The following is a 22,618-nucleotide window of genomic DNA, read 5'->3' on the forward strand; positions in this document are numbered from 1 at the left end:
GCATTCTCAATGGGGTCTTAAAATGCCTACCCTTGGTGTGGTATACGGTAGTTTGGGATAGGGTGCCACCTAGTGGTCGATGGTAATTTATGTTTTCAAGTTAGGGGTGGGTAGGCAAAGTCAAAGGTCTACACTGGTATTGTCCAATGCATCTGCCACGAGAGCCACATATGTGGGAAGTATGTAGACAGCTGAGGACCATGCGGGTGTTAGCAGTTTCTGTAGAAATGAACAAAGGTTGTGGGAGGCATGTCTTGAGAGTAGAGATCATGAGTGATGATTCTAGGTTTGACCCCGCATCCCTGCAACCAGGCCATTCTTCTGGCCTAAGAATCTGTTGGATGATCCAGAGGCCACAGGCACTGAGCCTTATTCTGGCCCCCAGCTCTTAATTCAGGAATGTTTTGGACCAGCTGTATTGACCTGAGGTCAGAAAGGGTCATGAATGAAGACTATTTGTGCTGAGGGTACTTGAGGAGTGCCCCAGAGCCCTAGTGTATATCGTTTAACCCCAGGTTTAATGAGGGTCACCTGGCCCTGCACATATCCAGGCCGATATATACACACAGGAGGCATGGGCCTAGGAGGGGCAGTGGAGCTTCTGGAAGGCCTAATGTGACCTTGGCTTACCGGCACTTTTCCATTGGCAACCCACCAGCACACGCATCTATCCTCAGATTTTTTAGGTTCTGAAGCTAGCACCTCACTCTATCCCAAAGAATGCTGCTGATCGATGTGCTATTTCCAGACTCAACTCATATCCTTCTGGACCCCCTGGATATGTTAAAAAAAAAAAACAAAAACTGTTGGATTTGCCTAGTGGGATGATTGGCTTTCCTTCATTTGGAACCAACTATTGACATTCACCAACACACCTGACAAGCAGTGGGTGAGAAAATGAGGCCCCAGAACTCATGTGTACGTTGGGCAGAACAGCCTGCTTTGTTGTGGAAGGTTCACGGAACTTCTCAACTATCATTGATTGTGCAGGAACATTGGAGACAGTTACATAACCGGGGCACCTGGGTGCCTCAGTCGGTTAGGCGTCCGACTTCGGCTGAGGTCACGATCTCACAGCTCGTGAGTTTGAGCCCCACGTCGGGCTCTGTGCTGACGGCTCGGAGCCTGGAGCCTGCGTCGGACTCTGTGTCTCCCTCTGTCTCTACCCCTCCCCCGCTCATGCTCTGTCTCTCTCTCAAAAATAAACATTAAAAAATTTTAATAAAAAAATAAACTCTTTAAAAAAATGAATCATAAGCCTTGCATGTGATAAGGTTTCATCATCGAACATATACATCTATACACAGATGCAGTCTAGAGACTCTAAGGTATCATCAGGAACACAGGCTCTTCAAGCTTTTCACTCCTCCATCCCAAGACTTTTGTCTTCATGGTATAAAATGGCTGTTGGAGTTCCAGCCATCACATTGACATTCTGGGCACAAGGATAAAACACTGGGTGAAAAGAGAGAGGGAGAGCGAGCGAGAAACATGTATCAGTCTTTTAAAGCAGTTTTCCAAAAACTGGCATATGACTTGAACTCCTTGCATCTCATTGGCAAGAACTTAGTCATGTGACTGTATCTAGCTGCATGGGAGACTGGGAAAATGGGAATGTTTGATCCAAGCAGTTTTATAAGCTAAAATCAGAAATTATATGACTTTGGAAGATGAAGACAAGTTGGGAGAGGTGGCTAACAGTCTACCTCAGACGCATTCACATATTACACTCTTTAAATGGGAGGGAATGTGCAGAAATTTAAGAAATTAGGGGCACCTCGGGAGCTCAGTCAGCTACGTGTCTGATGCCGGATCTCGGCTCAGGTCACGGTCTCAGGGTTCGTGAGTTTGAGCCCCACGTTGGGGTCTGTGCTAACAGTGCAGAGCCTGCTTGGGATTCTCTCTCTCCCTCCCTCCCTCTCTCTCTCTGTCCCTCCCCTCTTGCACACACTCTCTCTCAAAATAAATAAACTTTAAACATAGAAATATTATTTAAAAAACAGCTGCATGAAGAAAAAAAGAAAGAAATTGGCTACAAGGGGTGATTGGAAAGGGGTAAAAAGGAGAGAGGAACGGGAATGGAGTAATACAGATTAGGACAGAGTTATACTCCTTCGAGAACATCTTTTTGTTACAGAACGATAGCAATGCTTCACAAGCCCTTCACGTTTTCCCCTCCAAAAAATAAACAAGTGATAATGAGGATGTGGTGGGAATCCAAGGTACGATGCAAGCAGTAACGCGTGAACCTGTGTTGTAAATAAAACACAAAATCCCACTGAAGGGGGGAGGAAGAAAAGAACCTTGGAAAACAGGATCTTGTCTGCAACATACAAGGTTAAAGACAAAAAAGAACCACATAAATGCTGTCATCTAGATAATAAATGGGCTTTTCAAAGGTGGGTTAACAATTCTGACACAACTTTATGTGTACTTTATGAGTAAATAAGTAAGAATATCGTATACAAGGGAGAGCCTGGTTTCCCACCACTGGAAAAAAAAAAAGTTACAAATAAGAAACCCTCTAGTTTTGGATTGGAATCAGAAGTATCAGCATAAAATCATGTGGGTTTTTTTTAACGTTTATTTATTTTTGAGAGAGAGAGAGAGAGAAAAAACCCAAGTGGGGGATGGGCAGAGAGAGAGGGAGACAGAGAATCCCAAGCAGCCCCCACACTGACAGCCGACAGCCAGGTGTGGGGCTCGAACTCTGAAATTTGTGAGATCATGACCTGAGCCAAAGTCAGGTGCTGAGCCAGCTAAGCCACTCGGGCACCCCTTAAAATACATACACAGATAGGGTCATACAGATATGTGTGTGTGCATGGGTTACTAGAGATACATGAATTTCCTACATCTTTTTCCATGGAAAGAGCCTAGAAGCAATGAGATCCCAGTAGCAATGAGCACACTTAGCACGCAGATATCGGTCTCTATACAGCATTCTTCAGTAAAAGGACCAGGGTTCCTTGGAGAGTGGTTGATTCAAGGTTTGCGGCAGGGAAAAAAAAAGATGAATCCGGATTATTCTGTGGTGCCAGGAGTAAGGAAGTGCTGAAAACTGGAAGGGAATTCTCAAGAAGACGCAGGAACCAAACATAACAAGTTCTGAATGGCCAAAGCTAGAACAATTTGAGCATTAAAATAAATAAATGATGGTGCTGGATTATAACCCATAACATAACTATTATGAATCTAGACTGACATAAATAAATGAGAAAAAATTCTTACGGAAAAATCCAGTTGATGGATGTAGAAAGAAGAGGAAAACAGAAAAATCAATAGTAGGCAAGTACCACTGTATTCATTCCTTGCAGACAAGGTGGATGGTAAAATTAGCAGGCAAAATTTGAGGAGAAAAAGGATATTTAGATAACCTTGCAGTATCTACTCCAAGATAGTTCTGAACGGGAGAGGAAGACAGTATTTCACGTGGAGAAACTTCACAGGTTTAACCAAATGGTCAAGGTTAGCATGTAACAATGTAACAATGTCATAAACTCTAAATATGTTACACTGAGAAGGACAAAAGTCATTTTATGGTCTTCTTGCCCAAACCGTATAACCTCCTTCTAATCATGAGAGAACATCAGACAAGCCCAAATTGATGGATATCTTACAGAATTCGTGACCAACACTCTTTAAAATGTCAAGGTTCTGGAAAATAAGGAAAGATTATGGAATCGTCACAGATTACAAGAATCTGTGGAGAATAACAGCTCAATGCTCTGTGAAATCCCCAAACAGGAAAAGGACAGCAGTGAAACACTGCTGAAATTCTATTAAGTTCCGTACTTTACACAATAGTATTACACCAAGTTTAATTTCCTGGTTTTAACCACTGTACTTGGGTTATACAAGGTGTTAGATAAGAAACTAAGTGGGAAATACGTGGGAACTTTGAGTTATTTTTGCAACTTTTCCATATAAGCCTAAAACTGGTTAAAAATGAAGTCTTATTTTAAAGGTACGGTTCTGGGGTGCCTGGCTGGCTCAGTTCATACAGCATGCCACCCTTGACCTTGGGGTTATGAGTTCAAGCCCCACTTTGGGCCTAGACCTTACTTGAAAAATAGAATAGGATAGGCGCCCGAGTGGCTCAGTCAGTTAAGCGTCTAACTCAGTTTCTGCCCAGATCATGATCTCATGGTTCATGGGTTCGGGCCCCGAGTCAGACTCTGTGCTGACAGTGTGGAGCCTGCTTGGGATTCTCTCTCTCTTCTTGTCTCTCTCTCTCTCTCTCTCTCTCAAAATAAATAAATAAACTTAAAAAAAAAGGATAAAATAAAATAAAAGGTGTGGTTCTGTAAATGTGAGATTTTGTGTAAGAAATAATATATTTTGGTGTGAATAAATTATCATATCTAACAGTTGTTATTAAATATACTTCATACTGTTTTAAAGGGAAGCAGTTTAAAATTATTGCATTGGGGCACCTGGGTGGCTCAGACGGTTAAGCAATGGACTCTTGATTTACCCTTGGGTCATGATCCCAGGGTCCTGAGACCGAGCACTGCATCTGGCTTGAGATTCTCTCTCTCTCTCTCTCTCTATTCCTCTGCCCCTCTCCCCCAGTCATGCTCTCTCTCTCTCTCTCAAATAAAATAAATACATAAATGCATAAATTGTTGCATTATGTTTTAATAAGAAATATGTCAAGAGTTTAGCTAAGCTATCCATGCTATCACTGCCTTGGCATTTATTTTGTTTAACCAAGCTGCCTGCAAGGGAGCCTAACTGTCATTAGCCCCCCATACAACCACATGCCCTAGATAATGACCTGAAGAGTCACAAGCCACTATAAGTTCCTGACATGACTTCCTCAACAGCGCTTGTGACCCACAGACTCTCCTCTCTCCAGAGCCTTCCCCTTGTGCACCCCTTAGATAAGATTCCTTGTGAAGGAGCACCTGGGGTTAAGACTCCCACTCCAGCTCAGGTCATGATCTTGCATTGCAGTTGGGTTCGTGTCCCACCGTGGGGCTTTGTGCTGGCAGCTTGGAGTCTGGAGCCTGCTTCAGATTCTGTGTCTCCCACTTCCTCTGCCCCTTCCCCCCACTCTCTGTCTCCCTACCTCAAAAGTAAACATTAAAAAAAGAGTCATGGGGCTCCTGGTTGGCTCAGTCGGTTGAACGTCCGACTTTGGCTCAGGTCATGATCTCACAGTTCGTAGGTTCAAGTCTGGCTGGCTCTGTGGTGACAGCTCAGAGCTTGGAGCCTACTTCGGATTCTGTGTCTCCCTCTCTCTGCCCCTTCTCTGCTCAGGCTCTGTCTTTCAAAAAGAAATAAATGTTTAAAAAAATTAACATTAAAAAAGATTAAAAAAAAAAAAAAAGACTCCCCACGGAGCTTTTGGTGTTTGAGTTGACCAAGATCCGGCCTTACCCAGGACCCCTGAAGCCTCCCCACCCACGGGCAGAGATAAACGTGTGTGGCCCAGGTCCTGTCGCTCTCTGCCTGTACCTGACCTTGGCCTTCCCAAGTGGCCCCTCGACACGTGCTGTGCAGGTCCCCCGGGCCTTGTGAGTAACAACATTCCCTATTTCAATTTCTTTCCTGATCTTTTGTCGAACCACAGCTCATCACCTGTGTGTCTGCATTTCTTCAACAAAGGTTAATTTAACAAAGTGATAACTAAAACATACGCTGGGCTTTTAGAATAAGGAAACAGAACAAAGAAAGTAGGGGTGTAGTGAACGAAACTGGGGTGGAGAGGAAGAATCGCACAAGCAACGTAAAGACACCGGGGACCCACTCACCAGTAAAGCCGGTGGAAATTATTTTAAATATAAATAACAGGGGCGCCTGGGTGGCTCAGTCAGTTGAGCGTCCGACTTCAGCTCAGGGCACGATCTCGCGGTCCGTGAGTTAGAGCCCCGCATCGGGCTCTGGGCCGATGGCTCAGAGCCTGGAGCCTGCTTCCAATTCTGTGTCTCCCTCTCTCTCTGCCTCTCCCCCGTTCATGCTCTGTCTCTCTCTGTCTCAAAAATAAATAAACGTTAAAAAAAAATTTTTTTTTAAAAGAAAAAAATATATATATAAATAACAAAAAACCCATGAAATCGTCTACTTTTTCCCTGCCGCTGCCCTGGAGTTGACCAGCCGCGAGCTCACGCTCACGCAAGGTTCGGCTCCACCCTAAACCACAGAAGGCAATTGCTTTGGGGGGGGGGGGGTGATGGGCGACCCTACAGCTTTGCCAGAGGCGCTGAAGACCGCCCTCACCCACCGTGGCCCGGCCCCTGGGGTTGGCACCAGCTGCCAAAGCCTTAGTCAAGCGCCAAACCCGTCTCTGTCCGCTTGCATCCACCTGAGATGAGCCTATGCAGGTCAAGTTGGTGGAGGCCCTTTGTTCCAGACACCAAAATTAGTCTAATTCAGGCTGATGACAAGAAACTAGGGGGATGGGTGGGCCTCTGTAACACTGACAGAGAGGGACAATGCTATGAAGGGTTGGTTGCAGTTGTGGTAGTTAGGGACCAGGGCAAAGAGGCTCAGACAAGGACATTCGCGAGGAATACTTCAAATGCAAGAAAGGAACAAATAAAAAAAACGCAGTTCTTGGGTGGCTCAGCTGGCTGGGTGTGGGCTGGGCATTGGACTCTTGATTTTGCTTCAGATCATGAGCTCACCATTGATGGGTTCGAGTCCCACATCGGGCTCCAAGCTGACAGTGAGGAGCCTGCTTGGGATTCCCTCTCTCTCTCCCTCTCTTTGTCTGCCCTCCCCCTCCTCAAAATAAATAAATAAACTTAAAGAAAAAATTGGTGGGGCACCTGGGTGGCTCAGTTGGTTAAGCATCCGGACTACGGCTCAGGTCATGATCTCACGGTCTGTGAGTTCGAGCCCCGTGTGGGGCTCTGTGCTGACAGCTCAGAGCCTGGAACCTGCTTTGGATTCTGGGTCTCCCTCTCTCTCTGCCCCTCACCCGCTCATGCTCTGTCTCTCTCTCTCTTTCTCTCTCTCAAAAGGAAATAAACATTAAAAAAAATTTTTTGTAATCTCTAGAAATGGTCCCAAGGACATACAGTCTATGAAGAAACATTTACTAAAAAAACAAAAACAAACAAAAAACTTAATAAATACAAACACTACCGTATTTATAATTTTTTTAAGTAGGCTCCACACCCAGTATGGGGCTTGAACTCAGAACCCTGAGATCAAGGGCCGCATGCTCCACTACTGACTGAGCCAGCCAGGCGCTCCAAGAGTATATGGTATTTAAGGTGAAACCTATATACCATCTTCCCCCCCGCCCACTCGCAACTCAGCAAGATGAACACTCAAGACTAGCACAGCCAACAAAGATCACAGGGCTCCCTCGCCCCCCAGCTCCCGGTTGGAGGGCTATTTCCTACCTGGGGCAGGACATCACCAGTTTCATCTTCTCCCCATCAACCTAATGCTGAGGCTAACCTCCTGTGAGTGTGGCTGAGAAACGAGGGCTCCTTTCTTCGGCCCAGATCCCACACCCAGTACTGAGGCTCTACCTCCGATGTGGCACCACTGAGAATCCGTAGGGCTCTGATTGTCCCGCCTCCGCTCACCAGGTGGTGGTTCCATGCTGGAAGAGGCGAGAGAAAACGTGATGTTGCTGCCCCCTCTCTACTGAGCGCCCAATTCCTAAGGCAACAGTGTCACTGGGAGAGAAGTGTGCTGCTGTCCCCATCCCCCCCTTCAGAGTGAGGGCTCAGAGATTTTGCCTAAGGGGAGAAGCAGGCTGGAAAAAGAAAGCTCTTATTCTCTTCCAAAGGAACTGACTTCATCTGCTACCAATGTGGAGAAGTTCAAGCCTGAGGGTTCTCTGAAAAACAGGGGAGATTGTGGTGAAAGGCAATTGGGGGGAGACTGACACATTTATTGGACACATAGGCAAAGTATAGGGCATCTGGTTTCCCTGAGAAACCCTGGGAAAGAGAGCTGGGAGGAACCTGCCTGGGATCAGAATAAACTCAAATACTGCGCTCAAAAACTACCCAGTCAAAGGAGCCTGAAATTGATTGGTTTAGTCTGGGGAACAATTTTTGCACCAGGTCTGAAAATAATAGAGTAGCCAGTGGATGCTTAGTGGAGTTTACCAGTGGTGTGGCCCAAGGAAGAGACATCAAAGAAAGCCCCCCCAGGCCCTCCACATCCAGGACAAGTGTGGACAAGCAGGCTTCCCCCAGCCCCAGGGTGACAGTCGAGGCTACCACAGGGAAGGGGGAGGAAGGAGAGGGAACAGACTACAGTAAAACAATCCAGCCGGTCACTAAACAAATAAGCAAATAACAACAACAAGCCCTACCGGAAATGTTGCTACAGTATTATCTAAAATGTCCCGGTTAAGCTCCGACTCTTGGTTTCAGCTCAGGTCATGATCTCATGGTTCATGGGATCGAGCTCCGTGTAGAGGTTCATAGTGACAGCTCGGAGCCTGCTTGGGATTCTCTTTCTCTCTCTCTCTCTCTGCCCCCTCCCCAGCTTGCACACACACATGAACACACCTGCTGTCTCTCTCTATATAAAGAAAGCCTTAAACATTAATCAATTAATCGAAATAAGATGAAATGTCCAGTTTCAGGGTGCCTGGCTGGCTCAGTCGGTAGGGCATGCGACTCTTGATCTCAGGGGCATGTGAGTTCAAGCCCCATGTTGGGTGTAAGGGTTACTTAAATAAATAAATAAACTTAATAACGTCCAGTTTCTGGGGTGCCTAGGTGACTCAGTCATTAAGTGTCCAGCTTTGGCTCAGGTCATGGTCTCGTGGTTCTTGAGTTCGAGCCCCGCGTCGGGCTCTGTGCTGACAGTGCACAGCCTGCTGAGGATTCTCTCTCTCTCCCTCCCTCTCTGCCCCTCACTCACGTGCACCCTCTCTCTTAAAAAAAACAAAAGAAAACATAAAAGTGGGAATTAAAGTGTGTGAAGAGGAAAAAAATGCCACTCAAATACCAGCACACTAACTTCAGCAACATATAAAAATTATGCACCATGACCAAGAGAGATTTATCCTAGGAATGCAAGTTTGGTTTAACACCTGAAAAACAATTATTTTAATATATCATGTCACTAAAATGAAAACAGAATTACAGGATCATCTCAATAGACACAAAAAAGCATTTGATAAAATTTAATACCTTTTAATGAAAAAAAAAAAACAAAAACACTCAACAAACTAGGAACTGAAGGGAACCTGACAAGAGTGTCTATAAAAAACTCACAAATGGGACACCTGGGTGGCTCAGTCGGTTAAGCGTCCAACTTCAGCTCAGGTGGTGATCTCATGGTCAGTGAGTTCGAGCCCCACATCGGGCTGTGTGCTGACAGCTAGCTCAGAGCCTGGAGCCTGCTTCAGACTCTGTGTCTCCCTCCCTCTCTGCCCACCCCCGCTCACACTCTCTCTCTCAAAAATAAACATTATAACTTTTTTTTTTAAAAATTCACAAACAGGGGCGCCTGGGTGGCTCAGTCGGTTGAGCGTCCGACTTCGGCTCAACAGATAACATAATATCTAACAGTGAAAGATTGGACGTTTTCCCCCTAAAATCAGGAATAAGACAAGGATGTCCACCCTTGCTATTTCTGTTCAAAGTTACAACAGAAGTTCTAGTAAGGGAAATTAGGCAGGAAAAAAAGGCATCCAGGTTGGAAAGGAAGAAGCAAAACTGTGTCTAATCCACAGATGAAGTAAATGCGGGAGCACACGGCAAACTAGGGGCCGAGTGCAAAGTACCACACACCCTCCACCAGGTGGGGCATGTGAGATATTCCTCAGGCACTCCTGGCTGCCCAAGGACAAAGGAGAGGGAAAGAAAACCAACGGTTAACTTATAGAGCTAACTGTCATGATGGGACCTGAGTCTCCATCAGTTTACAATATCTTTAAAAATTACAAGAAAACGGTAATCTTATCAATACCCTAATCTCCAGGAACTCCCTACTGTCTTCATGTTAATGCTTTGCTGGAGGGAAAAACAACGTTAGTTTGGCCATAGCTAGGCCTCCAGGATCCTGTGAGTCTCCTTTAACTTGTGAAAATCTCTTTGGGGCACCTGGGTGGCTCAGTCTGATTTCAGCTCAGGTAATGATCTCACGGTTCGTGAGTTCGAGCCCCGCATGGGGCTCTGTGCGGATAGCTCAGAGCCTGGAGCCTGTTTCAGATTCTGTGTCTCCCTCTCTCTCTCTCTCTCTCTGCTCTTCCCCCGCTTGCACTCTGTCTCTTTCGCTCTCTCTCAAAAATAAATCAGTAATAAACAAAAATTTCTTTTAACCCCTTTAAGAAACTTCCTCTTGGGGTGTCTGGGTGGCTCAGTCGGTTAAGCGTCTGACTTGGTTTCAGGTCATGATTTCTCAGTTCCTCAGTTGGAGCCTCAGTTCAGGCTCTGTGCTGACAGTCAGAGCCTGAAGCCTGCTTCAGATTCTGTCTCCCTCTTTGTCTGTCCCTCCCCCATGCATGCTCTGTCTCTCAAAAATAAACATTAAAAAAAATTTTTTTTTTAATAAAAAGGAAACTTTCTCTTGACTTTACCTCCCCCAGCTCCATGGTATATAATGGGCCATGCTTCACAGCCCCAGTGCAGCTCTTTCTGCCCACGGGTCCTGTCCCCGGGCTTTAATAAAATCACCTTTTTGCACCAAGGAGGTCTTCAAGAATTCTTTCCTAGCCGTCAGCTTCGAACCCCCACCATTCCAAAACCTCATCAATGTGACCTTGTATATAGAAAATCCTAAGGAATTAACATGGAAAACTACTTTCAATTTTCATGAAAGTTGCAGAATGCAAGAATTGCAGACTACAAAGGTCAATTTTGGATCAAAATTGCCAATACAAAGTTGCAGAATACAAAAGTCAGTTTTTTCTATATACTGTCAATGAATAATCTAGAAATGAAATTAAGAAAATAATTCCATTTGAAATAGCATCAAAAAGAATATAATACTTCGAAATACACTTAACAAAACAAGTATAATATTATACTCTGAAAACTACAAAATATTGTTGAAAGGATATCTAAATAAATGGGGGGGGGGAATCCCATATTTATGGGTCAGAAGACTTAATATTATAAGGGTAGCAATTCTCCCCAAATTGATCTAAGATTCAATGCAATCTCTATCAGAATAACCAGCTGATATCTTTATGGGAACTTACAAGCTGATTCTAAAATGCATATAGCATTGGGGCACATGTGTGGCTCAGTTGGCTAATCGTCCAACTTCTGCTCAGCTCATGATCTCATGGTTTATGGGTTCGAGTCCTGCATCAGGATCGGAGCTGAGCCTGCTTGGGATTCTCTCCCTCTCCTCTCTCTCTCCCCCTCCCCCACTTGTGCAAGTGCACTCTCTCTCTCTCAAAAATAAATAAATAAAACTTAAAAAAAATAAAATGTATATAGCATCACAAGAACTTCTGAAAAGCCCAAAACAATCTTGAAAAAGAACAACCTTGGAAGACTCGCACGTCCTTATTTCAAAATGCAGTACAAAGTAATGGTAATCGAGACAGTATGGTCCTGGCTTAAGGTCAGACACAAATGTCTATGAACAGAATCGAGAGCCCAGAAACAAACCCATGTGTCTAAGGAAAACTGTGTTATCTTGAGATAGAGACAGAGAGCAGGGGGAGGAGCAGAGTGTGAAAAGAGAGAGAATCCCAAGCAAGCACCTCGCTGTCAGTGAGCCAGCCACGGGGCTCAATCCCACTAACTGTGGGATCATGACCTGAGCTGAAATCAAGAGTCAGAAGCTTAACCGACTGAGCCATCCATGCGCCCCTAGGGTCAATTTTTTACAAAAACACCGAGACTATTCATTGAGGAAAGAATAGTTCTTTCAAACATTGGTGCTGGCAAAACTGGATATCCACATGCAGACCATATATAAACATTAACTCAAGATGAAGCAAAAACTTAAATGTAAATCTATAACTACAAAACTCTTAGAAGAACACAGAGGTATATCTTCATAACCTTGGATTTCACAACGTACTCTTGGATATAACACAAAAAACATTAGCAACAAAGAAAAAATGGATAAATTAAGCTGCTTCAAAATTAAAAACTTTTACAACATGGGTAGACCCTAATAGCATTATGCTAAGTGAAACATCGGAAAGAAAGACACATACTGTATGACCTCACTTATATATGTAATCTTTTTTTCAAGTTTATTTATTTATTTTGAGAGAGAGAGAGAGAGAGAGAGAGAGAGAGAGAGCACAAGCAGGGGAGGGGCAGAGAGAGAGAGAAAGGGAAAGAGAGAGAATTCCAAGCAGGCTCCGCACCTTAAGCACAGAGCCCAACTCAGGACTCTATCCCAGAAACCATGAGATCACAGCCTGAACCGAAATCAAGAGTCAAATGCTTAACCAACCAACCCAGGTACCTCTTATATGTGGAATCTTCAAAGATAAATGTAACTCACAGGTACAGAAAACAGATTGGTGGCTGTCAGAGGTTGAGGATGGGCGAAATGGGTGAACGTGGTCAAAAGGTGCATACTTCGAGTTATAAAATAAATAATAAGTTCTGGGTATATAATGTATAGCATGGTGTCTAGTTAATAATATGTTGCATATTTGAAGGTTTCTAAGAGAGTAGATCTTAAAAGTTCTCATTATAAGTGAAAAGTCTGTAACTGTGTATGACGGATATTAACCACACTTGTAGTAGTAATCAGTATGCAGTATATGCAAATATCAAATCATTATACTGTATACCTGAAACTAACATAATGTTATATGCCAATTATATCCCAATCTTTAAAACTTTAAAACTTCTGTACTTCAAAGGACACTATCAAGAAAGTGAAAAGATAACCACACTATGGGAGCAAATATTTGCAAATCATATTTTTGATAAAAGACTTGTGTGAAGAATATTTAAGTAATTTATACAACTCAATAATAAAAAGACAATTTTTTTAAAATTTTTTTTTCAACTTTTATTTATTTTTGGGACAGAGAGAGAGAGAGAGCATGAACAGGGGAGGGGCAGAGAGAGAGGGAGACACAGAATCGGAAGCAGGCTCCAGGCTCTGAGCCATCAGCCCAGAGCCTGACGCGGGGCTCGAACTCACAGACCGCGAGATCGTGACCTGGCTGAAGTCGGACGCTTAACCGACTGCGCCACCCAGGCGCCCCAAAAAGACGATTTTAAAATGGGCAAAGAGGGGATACCTGGCTGGCTCAGCCGGTAGAACATGTGACTCTTGATCTTGAGGTTGTAAGTTCAAGTCCCACATCGGGGGTAGAGATTACATTAAAACATTTTTTAGGGGCACCTGGGTGGCCCAGTTGGTTAAACAACCGACTCTTGGTTTTGACTTGGGTCATGATCTCATGGTTCCTGGGATCGAGTTCCGTGTAGGGCTCTGTGCTAATGACATGGAGCCTGCTTGGGAACCTCTCTCTCCCTCTCTCTGCTCCTCCCCTGCTCCCACACTCCCTCTCTCTCAAAATAAATTTTAAAAAAATTTAATAAAATATTAAAAAATTTTTTAATTAAAAAAACATAAAAATGAGCAAAGAGGGGCATCCGGCTGGCTCAGTTGGTGGAGCATGTGACTCGTGGTGTTGAGCCCCATGTTGGACATGGAGATTAATTGAAAAAATAAATAAATAAAATAAAAAATAAAATGCACAAAGGATCTGAACAGACATTTTTCCAAGAAAGATGTGCAGTCAATAGGCACATAAAAAGATGCTCAACATCATTAGTCATCACAGACTTGACAATCAAAACTGTAAGATATAAAATAAGAGATAATAACAAGTGTTGACGAGGATATGAAAAGAGCAGAGCCCTCCCACGCTGTTGGAGGGAGTGTAAAATGGTGCAGCTACTTTGGATGCGATTTGGAAGTTCCTGAAAAGATTCAGCATTTGAGTCTGAGCAATTGCACTCCTAGGTATACACCCAAGAGAAATGGAAACGTACGTCCACAGAAATACTTGCCCATCGATAGTCATGGTAGCTTTATTCATAAGAGCCTCAGAGTAGAAATAATCAAATGGCCATCACGTGATGAATTAATAAAGCAACATGGTATTTACAAACAGTGGAATATTAGTTGGCTGTGAAAAGGAATGGAGTGCTGATACAGGCTGCAACTTGGATGAACCTTGAAAACGTTATGCTAAGTGGAAAAAAAGCCGGTAACAGAAGGCATACGTTGTACGATTCTCTTCATATGAGATGTCCAGAATAGGCAAATCCTCAAATAGTCGGTTTGAGATACAAGGCAGATTAGTGACTGCCTGGAGGTGTGGGAGGAGCAGGAAAGAGCTAGTAACAGGTGCAGCGTCTCTGTGAGTAGTGAGGAAAATGTTGTGGAATTCGAGAGTGTGATGGGTGCACAACTTTGTGAATATACTAGAACACAACAAACTGTACACTTTAAGTGGGTGGATTGCATGATGTATGAATTATATCTCAATATACCTGTTTCTTTAAAAAAAGAAGCAAGAATGAGCAAAGAAACTGGTGACCATGAAGGTGTATCTAAAACACATACACAACAAAGCTAAATTAGGGAATTCAAGGTGTGGTAAATTATAACAACAAACGATCATTGGGGACCTGTACTCCCACAGACACACATGGAAAAATTTTAATTTCAAAAAGGTTAAGGATTGGGGCAGCTGGGTGGCTCAGTCAGTCGGGCGTCCGACTTTGGCTCGGGTGATGATCTCGCAGTCCGTGAGTTCGAGCCCCACGTCGGGCTCTGTGCTGACAGCTCAGAGCCTGGAGCCTGTTTCGGATTCTGTGTCTCCCTCTCTCTCTGACCTTCCCCCATTCATGCTCTGTCTCTCTCTGTCTCAAAAATGAATAAACGTTAAAAAAAAAAAAGGTTAAGGATTGCAGTTGATTAAGACATTGTGTATATAACTTTTTTATTTTTACATTTATTTATTTTTGAGAGATGGAGAGAGACAGAGCATGAGCAGGGGAGGGGCAGAGAGAGGAGGAGACACAGAATCCGAAGCAGGTTCCAGGCTCTGTGCTGACGCGGGGCTCGAACCCACAAACCGCGAGATCATGACCGGAGCCGAAGTCGGACGCCCAACTGACTAAGCCACTCAGGCACCTCAGACATATTGGGTATATAAAAAGTCATGATTTGAGAATAATTTTTTAGAAAGGAAACAGTCCTGGAGATAGCCAGGATATCAACTTATTCCTCTGAAAATTGTTAATTACAGGGAAAGAACTAAACACTTCTGCTTTTCTAATGTAAGTAGAACTCCAAGGTGACCCGATATCCCCGTGTGTAAGGGAACGTGTTTCAGTATAGAAGAATTCTAGCTAGAGCTGGGGCTAGGGTAAGGCGAGTCATGCCCAGGGCAGAAAATTTAAGCAGTCACTCACCTAGCCCTGATTCTAGTTAACAAACACAGCAGCGTCCAAGTTAGAAAATTGTTTCAACCATTGGTGAAATAACTGACTCAGGCAGTAGTCATTAGTGCGGCTAAAATAACTACAAGAAAAACTGATAGGAAATGTACAAAAATCAGGTTGTCACTATCTGAATCCAGTGATCAATCTTCATGGCATGAGAAGTGAAACAACCAACATCACGTGCCTCCTGGCAAGGGTACAGAAAGTACACAGCACCACTCAGGATTTTCAGGAAAAAAAAAATTTGAATCATAACACAACGAAACTGGGGTAACCTGGCTGGTTGGCTCAGTCTTGTGGAGCATGGAACTCTTGACCTCAGGATTATGAGTTTGAGCCCCACGTTGGGTGTAGAGATTACTTAAAAAACAAAGTCTTTAAAAAAATGCTTTTAATGTTTATTTATTTTTGAGAGAGACACAGAGTGTGAGCAGGAGAGGGTCAGAGAGAGAGGAAGACACAGACTCCAAAGCAAGCTCCAGGCTCCGAACTGTCAGCACAGTGCCTGATGCAGGACTCGAACTCATGAACCTGAGCCCAAGTCAGACACTTAACCGACACTTAACCACCCAGGCACCCCAAAAATAAAATCTTTAAATAATAATCAGGATAATAATGCATTCAAACCTTTAAAACTGACCCCTAGTCTGCAAGAAATATTGAGCATAAAGGATTCAGTCCACAAGGAAGCAATATACAAGATCTCAAAGGAGGGACTTTATATTAGACTCTAATTTCATCAACAAGCCAATGAAAGGAAAAATAAGAGGGGAGGGGAGTGTTCTAGATTAAGAGAAACATAAGACTTAAAAGACTTAAAGGAAACACAAGAGTCATAACAACCAAATAAAACAGATCCTGTTTGATCTTGATTCTAAACAGAAATCACAAAAAGAATTTTTTATACAGCTGAGGAAATTTGAGTATGGCTTGGTAATTGAATGATATTAAATAATCATTTGCATTTTGTTAGATGTGATAATGGCATTGTGGTCATGCAAGAAAATACTCGGAGATTTCTTTTTGAGTTGCATACTGAAGTGTTTAGAGGTGAATGGAACCATGGCTGGGATTTGCTTTAAAATATTCCAGCAAAAAAAACCTAACGAGGGGGAAGGGGCAGATGAAACAAGTCTGTGGTTAAATGAAGCTAGGGGATGGCCACATGGGGTTTGTTGTACTCTCTAGCTTTGGGGAAGTTTGGAAAGTTTCACAGTAAAAATTCCAAAAATATGGGTACACCATTATTCAACTAAAACCCACTGTGGAGTATGTGTCCTAGAGGAGCTCTTATCGTACGTATGTTCAAAAGTGAGTTCTGCTTTGTAAAATGAAAATTGGAGATGAGTTCAATGTCTGCCAGGAAAAGAACAGATAGAGGTAAAGTGATAAGAGGCTGTCCTGTCAGCAGCCACTCCCTGTTCCTCCTAGTTAATAAAATCCTGATTTTCTTTATCCCTCACAGAAATGTCTTGTGAATGCAACGTGATGGATCCAAGGCACGCTCTGGAAGCTCCTGTCTTTCCACCAGTAATTGATGCAGTGGCAGGGAGGCAACCACCTGTGCCAAAGAGAGCTCAGGGCAACTGGGTGAGAGTCTAGGAAGATCACCACACTTCATTGATTCTAAGGCACACAAGCTTTCATTTCTGAAATTGGCAGATTTCTCACAATTGATAGCATCTCACAAGCACTGTCATTGGATGGCTGTTGTAGTGTGTTTGTCACTCCGTGTGTGTGTGTGTGTGTGTGTGTGTGTGTGTGTGTACAAACATGATCTGAAAACATATCCTTTGTGACATCTTCTGGTAAGATCCAGAAAGTACAAGAATTACAACTTTTAGAGTGGGTCTTCTTCGCCCTCCTCTTTCTTCTTCTTCTTCTTCTTCTTCTTCTTCTTCTCCTCCTCCTCCTCCTCCTCCTCCTCCTCCTCCTCCTCCTCCTTCTTCTTAAGATTTTATTTTTAAGTAATCTCTGTACCCAACATGCGGCTCAAACTTACAACTCCGAGGTGAAGAGTCCCTCGCTCCACTGACTGAGCCAGCCAGGTGTCCCCAGAATGGGTCTTCTTGAGACAACACGGCACACTCTGTGAGGAGATGCTGCACTGGCCGTGTTCCTGATGGCACAGAGGGTAACATCTTGGGGGAGAACACGGACATGGAAGGTGCTGATTTAAAAAGTGATTTAGAATAGAACTCTGGTGACAAGGCCTTCTGAAAACACCAATTTCTTTCATTTCTATTTTCCTGTTTTGTACACCCAGGATAATTTTTAAAGATTTATGTCAAAGTTTGGGGCGTCTGGGTGGCTCAATCAGTTAAACCGTTCGACTCTTGGTTTCGGCTCAGGTCATGGTCTCGAGGTTTGTGGGTTCGAGCCCCACATCCTGGTCTGAGCTGACAGTGCAGAGCCTGCTTGGGATTCTCACCCCATAAATAAACTTTATTTTAAAAAAAGATTTATGTCTAAGTTTAAAAGGGCCATTTTTAAGAGTATAAAACAAAACTCCTAAGGGATAAGAAAGCATTGCCAGTTTAAATGTCGGAATTTTTGTTTTTTTAGAACTTAAAAAAAAGTGTGCTTTACAATTGATGAAACGAGGTACCTCTCTATTAGGAAATAAGGCTTGTTGGGAATGCAAGCTGGTGCAGCCACTCTGAAAAACAGTATGGAGGTTCCTCAAAAAACTAAACATAGAACTACCCTACGACCCAGCAATTGCACTACTAGGCATTTATCCAAAGAATACAGGTGTGCTGTTTCGAAGGGACACGTGCACCCCCATGTTTATAGCAGCACTATCGACAACAGCCAAAGTATGGAAAGAACCCAGATGTCCACCAACGAGCCATCAAAGAGCCCAGATGTCCAAAGAGCCCAATGTCCAAAGAGTGGATAAAGAAGATGTGGTATATACATACAATGGAGTATTACTCGGCAACCATAAAGAATGAAATCTTGCCATTGGCAACTACTTGGATGGAACTGGAGGGTATTATGCTAAGTGAAATTAGTCAGAGAAAGACAAAAGTCATATGACTTCACTCATACGTGGAATTTAAGATACAAACAGATGAACATTAAGGGAAAGGAAGCAAAAATAATATAAAAACAGGGAGGGGAACAAAACAGAAGAGACTCTTAAATATGGAGAACAAACAGGGTTACTGGAGGGGTGCTGGGAGGGGGGATGGGCTAAATGGGTAAGGGACACTAAGGAATCTACTCCTGAAATCATTCTTGCACTGTATGCTAATTTGGATGTAAATTAAACAAAATAAAATTTAAAAAAATAATAAAAGCTTTCAACAGACAGGCCAATTCATAATTAATAAAAAATTCTTTTGAAGGTTAAAAAAAAAAAAGAAAGAAAGAAAAGAAAAGAAGGCTGGGGAGCTTGGGTGGCTCAGTCAGTTAAGCGTCTGACTTTGACTCAGCTTAGGATCTTGCAGTTTGTGAGTTCGAGCCCCACGTCGGGCTCTGTGCTGACAGCTCAGAGCCTGGGTCTGCCTCGGATTCTGTGTCTCCCCCTCTCTCTGCCCTTTGCCCACTCGTGCTCTCTCTCTCAAAAATAAACATAAAGAAAAATTTTGTTAAAGAAAAGAAGGCTAGAAAGGGGAAATTCTTCTTTGCCCCCTCCATCCCCTTCCTGCTCTGGATAGTGTCAGGCCAGGGCACAGCTGTGGCAGTTATCTTGGGACCACCAGGGGAAGACAAAAAGGATCCCAGGGGGGCCAAATTGCATCCTGACATTGCTGAGTCACTAATCTAGCAATGGAACATCGTACCTGCAGATTTCCATCAATGAGGTAATTAATGCCTGTATCACTTATGAGACTTTTACTTCGGAATCATGCTACAAAACTATACTGAATTAACAATTATCTAGTAGAGTACTGAGCAGTTTGAAATACACAATATAATTGAATATAAATATTTTGTATATTTAAAAATATATTTTATCTAGATATAAACATATTTTACATGAATACTGTATATTTTATAAACATATATACATTTCTATCTCAAAAATATTGAGTTTTTTTTTTAAAAAAAAGCAAGTTTCAGGGACGCTTGGGTGGCTTAGTCAGTTGAGCGTCCAACTGTTGATTTCAGCTCAGGTCACAATCCCGGGGTTGGGGATGGAGCCCCATCACTGGGTTCCACGCTGATCGTGGAGCCTGCTTAAGATTCTCTCTCTCTCACTACCTCTGCCCATCTCTCCATCTCACACACTCTCTCTAAAATAAATTTTAGGGGCGCCTGGGTGGCTCAGTCGGTTGAGCGGCCGACTTTGGCTCAAGTCATGATCTCACGGTCCGTGAGCTCAAGCCCCGCATCGGGCTCTGTGCTGACAGCTCAGAGCCTGGAGCCTGTTTCATATTCTGTGTCTCCCTCTCTCTGACCCTCCCCTGTTCATGCTCTGTCTCTCCCTGTCTCAAAAATAAATAAAATGTTAAGAAAAAAATTTTTTTAATAAATTTTTTAAAAAGGAAGTTTCAGGGGCGCCTGGGTGGCTCAGTCGGTTGAGCGTCCGACTTCGGCTCAGGTCATGACCTCACAGTTTGTGAGTTCGAGCCCCCATCAGGCTCTGTGCTAACTGCTTGCGTAGAGCCTGGAGCCTGCTTCAGATTCTGTGTCTCCTTCTCTCTCTGCCCCTCCCCTGCTCACGCTTTGTCTCACTCTGTTTCTCAAAAATAAATCAATGTAAAAAAATTTTTTTTAAATCTTTAAAAAAAAAAAAGGAAGTTTCAGAATAATATCACATGTGCAATACTTATATAAAGTTAAATGACTAATTCAGTGTCGTGTATGTGTTTTAAACACGGACTAGAATACGTGGATACACGGACGAGAAGGACACATCTTCAGCGTAGTCGATACCAGTGGGAAGAGAGTAAGGGAAACGCAATCAGGCCGGGAATATAAATGGGACTCATCTGCACCAATAATGATTTGCATATTTTTCAAAAAAAATATCCAAAGCAAATGTGGCAAATATTAACTTTGTTAAATCCAACTGGTAAATAAACTTGTCATATTCTTCATTTGTGTGTGTGTTATGAAATACAATTATGATGGTGATGATAAAACTCTCATTACTCAATTTGCACATGTTTATAATTGAAATAATCTCAAATTCATATTGTAGGGCATAATAAAAATATGCTGAACATACATATATTTTTTCTTCACTTTTAAATTAGAAATGTTCACTGCAGATGGCGCCAGAGTCATGAAAAACACTAGGCTGTTGCCAGAATTAATTCTCTTCAAGAAAGGTACCAGACAGAATTGTGAAAATTCCATGTATGCTATTAAGACTTCTACCAGCAATAGCTGACATTTACATATCAGTGGCTTAGAATTCAGGATAAAGATACAAATCTAAATGCCAACAACCTTTGTAGAACTCCTCCCAAAGGAGTAAAGGACCTCCTTCAGGAGCGCATGGGAGGAGAGGGGACGACTGACTTAATAGGTTGTTTCCAAGTCTTTTGCCAAAGGATTTATACTGGCCAGGGTCTAAGCAGGAAAAGAGAAACCACTCTAAGCATTTAAAACAGGGGAGGAAACCCCAGAGGGAATCTAATACAAGGAATTGGATGGAGGAGCAGAGAAACCTGGCAAGGGAGTGAGGCAACCCAGACCTTAGCAAGAGCAGGGCCCAGTACTGCCTCCTCCTGGAGCAAGCGGGGAAGGGTAAGGGGGGTGGGGGGTGTTCATGGAGTCCAAGGGGTCACTGAGCAAAACCAGAACTACCCAAGCCCGTTTGGGGATGAAGCCTTTGCCAGAAAGACTACCTGATTGCCTTCTGATTCCCCAATGATGCCTCTCATTGGCTGGGCTTAGCCAGGAGTCAGCTCACCTGGGAGCCTGGGAAACAGCCTGTAGGAGCGAGCCCGTGATACAGAGCAGAGCAGAGTCAAGAGCAAAAATGAGATCTGAGGGAGAGAGGATCCGATCCACTGGTTGTAACCTTCATTAGTTATAGTTAAACTTTCTTGGGGCACCTGGGTGGCTCAGTGGCTTAAGCGTTGGACTTTGGCTCAGGTTGTGATCTCGGGATTCCCGAGTTCCATCCCATGGGGCTCTGGGCGATCAGCACAGAGCCAGCTTCAGAAACTCTGTCCCTCTCTCCCTGACCCTACCTCTCCCCCACCTCCACTTCTCCCCCCTCTCTTTCTCAAAAATAAACATTAAAAAAACAGATTCTCTCTCCCTCTGCCCCTTGTCCCTCTCTGCACCCACCCCCATGCGCATGTGTGTGCGCAAGTGCTCACTCTCCAAAAAAAACCTTTCTTGTTTCTCATTTTTTTCCTCATATTTATTTATGTTATTTTAGAGAGAGAAAGAGAGAGCATGTGCGAGTGGGGGAGAGGAGCAAAAGGGGAGAGAGAGAGAGAGATAGAGAGAGAGAGAATCCTAAGCAGGCTTCCCACGAAGCCTGATGCCCACGGCCCCGAGATCATGACCTGAGCCAAAATCAAAAGCTGTATGCTCAAGCGACTGAGCCACCCAGGTGTCCTCCTTGTATTTATTTTTAAAATGCTTCTCAACTCCGGTATACCTAGAGTCGTCAGGTTTGGGGGGTGGGAGGGAGAGACCCTAGATGCCAATTGAATCTGAATTTCAGATAAACAATGCAAAATTTGGAATACACATAACAAAAGTTTTTAGTATTTATCTGAAATTCAAATTTAACTGGGCATCCTGTGTGGTACACACCTTGTACACCATATACTAGGTACAACTCTAAATGAAATGCTTTAAAAATAAAACTTGTACCTCCAACTCTACAAAAAACAAAATGTATCCTAGCTTGCACATGTGTAAGGGAGTAGGAAAGACTATTTCACAGAAGTGGATGATGCCACTCTGTTCCACTCTGGCGACATAGGCTTTGGATATGGGGCCAGACGGAGGCAGTGCAAAATTTAATGGGGTACCAAAAAACTCAGTAAGTAATCAAGATAAATAATAGCTTAATACAATATTTTTAAATAAAAATGAATGCAAAAAATCCACAAGGAAGAAAATATCAAAAATTTTAGTATGACTGGATCAGTAACAACGCTGTGCTGAGATACATTGGAACCTGAGGCAAAAGGAAAAATGGGTAATACTGATCCCATCTTTACTTAAAATATTGACATATTATTCAACATGAATATATTAATTCCTGATTTTTAAAAATATTGCCTTAGGGGCTCCTGGGTAACTCAGTTGGTTAAGTG

The 22,618-nt window shown here is 43.2% G+C and overlaps 1 pseudogene; it reads left to right on the plus strand.

Annotated features, from left to right (window-relative positions):
• Positions 1-6,175: 6,175 nt before the first annotated feature.
• LOC122492428 lies at positions 6,176-6,614 on the plus strand (annotated as a pseudogene).
• Positions 6,615-22,618: the final 16,004 nt, after the last annotated feature.

The sequence above is a fragment of the Prionailurus bengalensis genome, chromosome C2 (assembly GCF_016509475.1).
Source record: "Prionailurus bengalensis isolate Pbe53 chromosome C2, Fcat_Pben_1.1_paternal_pri, whole genome shotgun sequence".
Lineage (NCBI taxonomy): Eukaryota > Metazoa > Chordata > Mammalia > Carnivora > Felidae > Prionailurus > Prionailurus bengalensis.